An 8,465-nucleotide genomic window follows, 5' to 3' on the forward strand; every position below is an offset into this window, starting at 1 on the left:
TCTCTCTCTCTCTCTCTCTCTCTCCCTCCCTCCCTCTTTCAGCAGAACCAGGGATTGAACTCAGACCCCTGCACTTGCCAGGGAAGTGCTTATTCTACTGAGCCATCTCCCCGGTCCTTGTCATTACTCTTGTAAGCTTGATTTGATTGTCATATTGTTTTTTCAGTTGTACTTTGTCACGGAAGTTTCTTATCTCTCAATTAAATTTGAATGATAGTTTTACAGGATACATCAATCTGGATTGGAAGCTGTTTTCTTTCAGTACCTGAAATATCTCATTCCAGGTTCTTCTTGATATGATGGTCTGTGTTGACAAATCTGCATTTAATTTGTTGAGCTTTCCCTTATAGCTGATCTGTTTCTTTTCTCTAACAGGCTTTAATATTTTGGCTTTTGCTCAATTTCTGGGAGCTTGATTGTTATGTATCTGGGTGAAGATCTATTTTGATTATTACTAGCTGGAGCTCTATATGACTCATCCTATATCAAATTCTTTTTCTATGCTTGGAAAATTTTCTGCCACTACTTCTCCAAACAATCTTTTTAAGTCTTTTGTGTTAGCACCAGGTGTTTCATTGATGCCTAATAGTCTTACCCTACTTTCGTTTACATGATCTTACAGGTGTTCTATTGTTATTTTCTCGTTCCTTGTTATTTTTTAAAAAATCTTTTATTTCGTGTTCACTAGCTGCAATGCTATCTTCAAGGTCTGAAATTCTACCTTCTGTTTAGTTCAAGCAGTTTTGCCAGTTTTCAAAGGAAATCTTAATGTCATGAATATCTGTTTGAATCTGCTTTGTGCATTCTAGTCATTTCCTGTATTGTTCATTCAAAATTTCCATCATTTTCCTATTCCTCTCTTTTTAAAAATGTATATCTTTTTATTTTATTTTATTTTTTAATATTTTTTTTGGTGATACCAGAGATGAAACTCAGGACCTTCTAATTGCCAGGCACTTATTCAATTGAGCTATCACCCAGCCCCTGTATTTCTTCTTTAGATGTACTGAGAAATTTTCTCATCATTGTTGTGTTATAAAAATTTTTTTAAAATCTGGGAGATTATTTTTGATCTGATTTCTTCTTTATTCTGATAGAGTTGTTTCTATACTTCAGTTGCTATCATTTCAGAAATTTAAGATGGATGACTTCCAAGTTCTGTAACTTTGTTTCCTGGATTTCTTTTGGATGGGCTGGAGGTCTGAGATTGCCCTTTATTACTTTTGACATTTTTGAAACTCTTAGTGTTCTCCTTGACTCTGCAGTGACAATAGGGGAGTGGCATGTGGATCAGCAAAGGTGCTCCTGTGTGGGGTTCAGTGTGGCTGCCACTTCATTGGGATCACAAGGTACAGCTGAAGAAGTATCCTGTAATGAGTGAAGTCTGAAGTTCTGCAATACTCTCTTGATGATTGGTGGTGCAAGGTTGTCTCACAAGGCTCCTGACATTCCCTTTAGCAGTTTTCTGTGCAGTGCTGGGCAGCTGATACTCAGCTGAGCTGTATGGAGAGTTATCGTCATTTAGGTTATTACACTAGAGAGATAATATGATGTTTTGCACATGCAGATCTGATTGATTTCACTTATGAGTATGATCTCTAGTTGCATCCAATTACCTATAAAAGTCTCCAGCTTATTTTTCCTTATGGCTGAGTAATATTCCATTATATAAAAAAACCTTATCTTTAAAAAAATTCATTTCTCAATTGATAGCATTCTGGTTGTTTCTGATGTCTGGATATTACAAATTGTGGTGCTATAAATCTACACCACATTGGTCTGTGTTTTTAATTCTTTTGTGAAGAATGTCAGAAGGGAAATAGCCAGGTCAAAAAGAACCTCCAATACTAACTTTTTAAGCAATAACTACACGATTTCCACACTGGTTACAGCAATCTGTGCTCTGAGTAACAATGGAGAAGGGTTTCTTTTTGCTCCTGCACTTCAGCATTTGTTATTGGTTGATTTCTTGGTGATAGTCATTTTTTTCTGGGGTGAGGTGTAATTCTAGAGTTTTTTCATAGTGCATCTCTCCAATGACCAGTGATCTTGAACGCATTTTCATGTATTTTTATGTGTATTTCTTCATTTGAGAATGAGTAATCATCTCAGATGTCTGTTTTTGGGTGGGAACCTTAAATTTGGAAGGACTGATTTTTCTGGTGTCCTTTATATGTTCCTGATGTTAACACTTTGTCTAAGGAACAGCTGGTAAACATTTTTCCCCCTACATTTTGGGTTGTCTCCTCACTCTGTTAGTGGTTCCTCTTGCTGCTCACAGGCCTTTTTCATAAAATGAGATGCCAGTTGTTGATCCTTTGTGATAGTTCCTGTGTGATAGTTGTATTATCCATACACATTCTGTGCCTATACGAATGTCTTCAAGAGTTTTACCTATTCTATTTTCCAGCTAATGTAATGTTTCTATTTTAATATTTAGATCTTTGATGCATTGCAAATTTAGTTTAGTGCGTGGTGAAAGATATGACTCCAAGCTTAATCTGCAGGATATGCAGCCCCATTTATTAGAAAGGCTATCTTACATGGAATCTGTTTTCAGGTCTATGTCAAAGATAAGTTGGCTGAGTTTGTCTGGAGTTGTTATAGTATCTTTTAACCTGTTCAACTAATCCTAAGTCTTTTTTTCCCCAAGTACCATGTCTTTTTATGACTGTACCTTAGCAAAATATCCAGTCATGAACTGTGGTTCTCCTTTCGCTGCCTTTATTGATCACAATTGCCTCTTATATTGTATGCCTCTTCTGGACTTAAATGAATTTTAAGATTTTTGTCTCTAATTCTGTGAGATATGCTGTTGAAATTTTGATTGGAATTGCATTAAGTCTGTATAAAAGTTTTGGAAGTATTGCCATTTTCATTATACTGGTTCTTTCTATCAAGTAGCAAGAGATATCTTTCCATTTTCTGATATCTTCTTCAATCTCCTTTTTCAGAGTACTGTAGCTTATAGTGTAGATATCTTTTACATTCTTCATTAGATTACTTTCTAGCTATTTATTTTTTTCTATATTGTGAAAGGTGATGTTTCACCAATTTCTCTTACTGAGTTTGTTTATATGAAGAAGGCTGTTGATTTTTAGGTGTTGATTTTGTATCAAGCTATGCTATTGAATTTGGTTATTAAATCTGAAAGTTTTGGGGTTCTTCTATGTAGTGTATCATATCTGAAAATGATGATGTAAATTCTTTCTTTCTTATTCTTATTCTTATTCTTTTTCTTTCTTTCTTTTCCTTAATTGTTCAGACTACAGTTTCCAGGGCTATATAGAATAAGTGTGGAGATAGAGGACATCCTTATATTGTTACCGATTTTAAAATGAAAACTTTCAGTTTTTGTCCATGTGGTATAATGTTGTCTTTTTGTTTTTCACAGATGACTTTTCTCAGGTTGTGGTAAAGACCATCTATTCCAATTTTCTGTAGGGTTTTAAAATCATGAATGGGTGCCAGACTTTTTCAAAAAGGGTTTTCTCCATCTACTGAGATGATCACGTGCTTTTTTCCTTGGCTCTTTTAGTATGATGCTCGCTTATTGATTTAAATATGTTCAGAACTCTCTTTTTTTTTTTTTTTTGGCAGAACTGGGGATTGAACTTGCACTTGCACTTGACACACAAGCACTTATTTTACTGAGCCATCTCCCCAGCCCTTGATTTAAATATGTTCAACCAGCCCTGCATTCTTGAGATGAATCCCACTTGGTCCTGGTACATGATCTTCTAGATGATTTGCTGCTTTATGTTTTTAAGTGCCTTACTGAGCACATTTGCATGTATGTTCGTTAGGGAGATTGGCCTATAATTCTTTTTCTTAGTTTGGTCCATCTCCAGTTTTGGTATCAGGGTAATGATTGCTTTCAGGAATGAATTTGGGAGTATTGCTTCCATTGCAATTTCATTGAAGATTTTGAAATATAACTGTGTTGTCTTCTCTAAGTGTCTTGTAGAATTCAGTAGTGAATCCATCAGGTTCTGCACTTTTCTTTGTTGGTAGGTTTTCAATTATATCTTTGATTTCATTGATGATATTGGTTAAATTAGAATTTTTATATCGTTTTGATTCAGCTATTGTAATTCATATGTATCTAGTAATCTGTCCATTTTTTCTGCTTTTTCCATCTTACTAGACTACAAGTTTTTAATATTGACAAAGATTATCTTTTGGATTTCTGCATAGTCCATTGTGATTTCACTCTTTTCATTCCTTGTTGCATGGATTTGAATCTCTTTTCTTTTCTTTCATTCCTTTCCTTTCCTTTCCTTTCCTTTCCTTTTTTCTTTTCTTTTCTTTTCTTTTCTTTTCTTTTCTTTCTTTTCTTTTCTTTTCTTTTCTTTCTTTCCTTTCTTTTTTTTTTGATAAGGTTAGCTAAAGGTTTGTTAATTTTATTTAATCTTTCAATGAACCAACTCTTCAATTCATTGATACTTTGTATTGTTATTTTATTCACCAATGTGTTAATTTCTGCTTGGAGCTTTATAGTTTCCTCCCACCTAGGAGGTTTTGGCTTAGGCTGTTCTTCCTTTTCTAGGAATAGGAGGTTCAGCACAAAGTTGCTTATTTGTTCTTGCCCTGTTTTCAAGCTTAGGGATTATTTGAGAAAGCTGAAATGCTTCTCAGTGGTTATAATGCTTAAATGATTCATTTATTCAGGGGCCCACAAAACACAAAAATTTAAGGAACCTATATAAAAATGATTGCACCTCATTCAAGATTCCTATCCATTCTGCAGCTCCACTTTAATTTTGTTACTTTTTAACTTGTCATTGTTTAATTGGAGCTCTGAAAGCTGATCACAAGCATGTGGGCTGATGGTGAAAGAAGCCCCCCTTTTGTAAACACCACACAGCTCCCTCCTCTGTCACAGCCTGTCATTTAGAGAAGGAAGAGTCATCCTGATTCTCACAGTCCTCACTGTGCTTGGGGGAACATTTATTGCAGTGAACAAATGGAATGCATCTCAGCCCCATGAACACTGCATCTCAGTCACCTTGTTTTAGTGCCGCTGCCATCAGAAACCCAACTGAACATATTGTGTGAAAACGTTTCCTATTCTCTCAGATTCCCAAGCCATCTGGAAAGTCTTTTATCTCTTGCTTTTACAAATGGCAGGTGGGCTGGTGAACAAATTGACATGAGAGAGAGCAACTGACAACACAGAGGGCTCCTCCATCTCTTGAGGAATTAAATGAGATAACATATGTGAGACTCACTAACACAGGTCCTGGTGGAGCAGGCAATCGAATAGAAGCCATCCTTCACAATATTAAGTGCAGCGATGAGCAGTTTCTCAGTGAAGCATGCAAAACTTCCTGTAGCAGTACGTGATTAAAGTTCTGTAACAGTTTCATTTTGTAGGCAGGTGATGAGGTAAAAACCACTGCTGTTTGACCTTTAACTTATAGGGAAAGCTGATGCTATTTCTCCATAACCATATCTTTCCGCTAATAGAGTCACACACCTATTGAAAGACTATCTTCAACATGTGGATATGAAGCTAATTGATGTCATCACAGTGTATTTTCTTAACTTGATCCTGGATACCTAAACTGTTGGCAGAGAAATGATTTGTTTTGTCATTCTGGGGAAAATATGGTGCTAATAACTGCTCAGAGAAGGAACATATCCCATCATCTGGCCCAGGTAAGTAATCCCCTCTGAGTCCTCCTGTAGAAACAAAGCAATCATAGCCTCCCTGGGGAGAAAGAAGTCTTTCCTAGCTTAGTCTGCCATTAATTGATGACGGTATCCAATCTGAGCTTTTATCTAGGAACCACCCTGGCAAATTATATAGAACACAATTTATAGGATGAAAAAAAAAGACAAGGCTTGAATTTTCGATTTCTCTGATTATTAGCAATGGTCTTTGGGTGTGTCTGTCAGCACCTCTGAATTCGTTTGCTTGTATCTCAAATGCTGACAATAGGGCCAGCCAGATTGCTCAGCTGACTGAAGCACCTGCTTAGGCAGAAGCAGGGACCGGGTTTGATCTCTGGTCTGCCATGGTGACACCACCTCCAGGGCACACTGAGACAGCATCTGTGAGTGGGCATGGCGGTGTGCGCCTGTAATCCCAGTGCTTGGGAGGCTAAAGCAGGAGGATCACTATGAATCCGATCTGTGTAGTGAGACCCTGTAGACTCTGTACTAAATTCATTTAAAAAGCTAAAATATGCTGGTATTACTGACGCCATGGGTTTAAGGTGGGGCTGGTTTGATTCCTGTGTGGCAGAGCTATTTGGTGGCACAGCCTGCTCCCCATTATTGGGTGGGAAGGTGAATGTTCTTTAGCCCATGTGGCATTTGTCTGCTCTCTGCTGAGAGGAGCTGTCTTGACCAGGAATTTCTGGGATACAAGTTTTTCTCCCTAGGTTTAGAGGACTTTTGGAACAACTTACAGTGACTGCCTAAATTGTTGGACATTACAAATGCCACAAATTTGCTTTCAAGTAAGTTTGTGATGTCATTCACACTTTGAGGTGCTCTTAAGTGTCATGCTGAGACTGTGGTTCTGGTAAGCTTGCCTCTGGTGGCACCCCAATCCCTCAGTGGCCATCGTGACTGTGTTACTTGTCAACTAGCAAGGTCAAAATCCCCATCTCAGGCTCGGGGCAATGTGACCAAGACTCAGAAAATATCACCACGAGGCAGCTGTTCACAAGCAAAGCAAGATATGTCATGGACAAGCACAAACGCCCTATGATGAATATTGTCATTATGTGTATCTAAAATGCACCAATAAGATGTGGAAAAAAGGTTTGTTTTACTTATATAAAAATTACTCTAAACTAATAGTTAAAAGCAGCCTTAAGTAAGCAAAAGTTCCTTTAAATAAGTAAAAAATATACAATGAAACTTGTGAAATAATAGATTGCAATTATTGTTATTGCAAAATAAAATGATTTTGCATCTAATGTAAGGGACAATAAGAAAAATAACAATCTTTCAAAAAAAGGGAAATATGACTGATAAAAGAAGAAGAAAACTAATTGCTAATATACACACCAAATGACTTGGGACCCGCTCCCCAGGCAAAATGATGTCTGACAGCACAAATGCTGCCAAAGTGGGAAGCAACACAGAAGTTCGTACTTCCTGGAACAGAATTCTTCACTATCACTATTTTGGATACCAACTGGCCGATATCTGGTAGGCTTGAAGATACGCATATCTTATAATCTACTGATTCTTTTTCCAATAACTTACTGATTTTTATCTGTTGCACATACATGAGAATGTTCCTGACAGCATGTGAAGTGAAATAAGCAAACTAACAAAACAAAATCTTAATTCCTGTTATGGGGAGATTTGTGGAATTGTGGAAAGAATCCCAGGAAGCTCACAAAATGGATGAGTTAGAATGATACCAATCAACGTGGAAAATCTGAGAAACAAAATGTTGAGGAAAAAACATAAGGTTCAAGGAGATACAATTAAAGTGCCATTAATTATTTTTTAACTCAAAAAAGATGGGTACATTTTTTTAAAAGTACATTTGTTATAGGGTCTCACTTAGTAGCAGGGATCCTCCTGTCTTAGCCTCCTCAGTGCTGGGATTACAGGAGTGCACCACCACACTTGAACTTGGTGGCCAGCTTTGTGTGCCCAGGGGGAAGGACCAGCATGGCATGAGGTACTGGGGTTCGAACCTGGGTCTTTGCACTTGTCTAGGCCTGTGCTTAGACTGCTGAGCTATCTGCACAGCCAGGTGTGTACAATTTTTAATAAAAACTTATGAGTCTTATGGATTAAAAGACTCGAAGTTCAGCACAAATCTAACCCAATATCAATTTAGAAATGTAAAGAAGAAATATCAGCAGGAATTTGGGAGAAGAATGCCTTTTGAAATGTATTTTTTAAAATTTAAAATACTTTAATTCTGAAGCAAGTATAGGAAAATGTTAACACACTTTAACTGGGCTGTATGAACTTAAGAGTTTGGCATGTTTCTTTAAGCTTTTTTTCTGTGTTGGAAATATTTCATTAAAAATGTAATGCAGTTTCTGAGGTCTATTTGAGGAGGGCTGATAGATTTATTCTATTTGAGGAGGGCTGATAGATTTATTACAGCACAGAGACATTTTAATGTGCTTACCCCAAACATACAAAGACTTCAGGCTTTGTTCTGCTGAATCCAACACCTTATCACTGCCTCTCTTTATATTACAATTTCTAGCTCAAACTCCACCTCTTTCCTAAACTTTTCTGGCTGATAAATTGGTTTTAATAAAATCCCTTTATCAAAGCTACAGTAGTATTTACTGCATGTAAATAGAACACTCTAATAATATATTTTTAATTTGTTTATTCAATTTTAATTTTAGAGTGCTAAATGTTTAAATGTTAGCTGTTGTGTCTTTGATCCCGGAGAAATCTTCAACTTCTCTTATGTTGGCTGATAAAATTATCACCTAAGCACTTTTCTAAACTTATAAATTATTCATACC

Source organism: Octodon degus, unplaced genomic scaffold, assembly GCF_000260255.1.
Source record: "Octodon degus isolate 3935 unplaced genomic scaffold, OctDeg1.0 scaffold00062, whole genome shotgun sequence".
Classification (NCBI taxonomy): Eukaryota; Metazoa; Chordata; class Mammalia; order Rodentia; family Octodontidae; genus Octodon; species Octodon degus.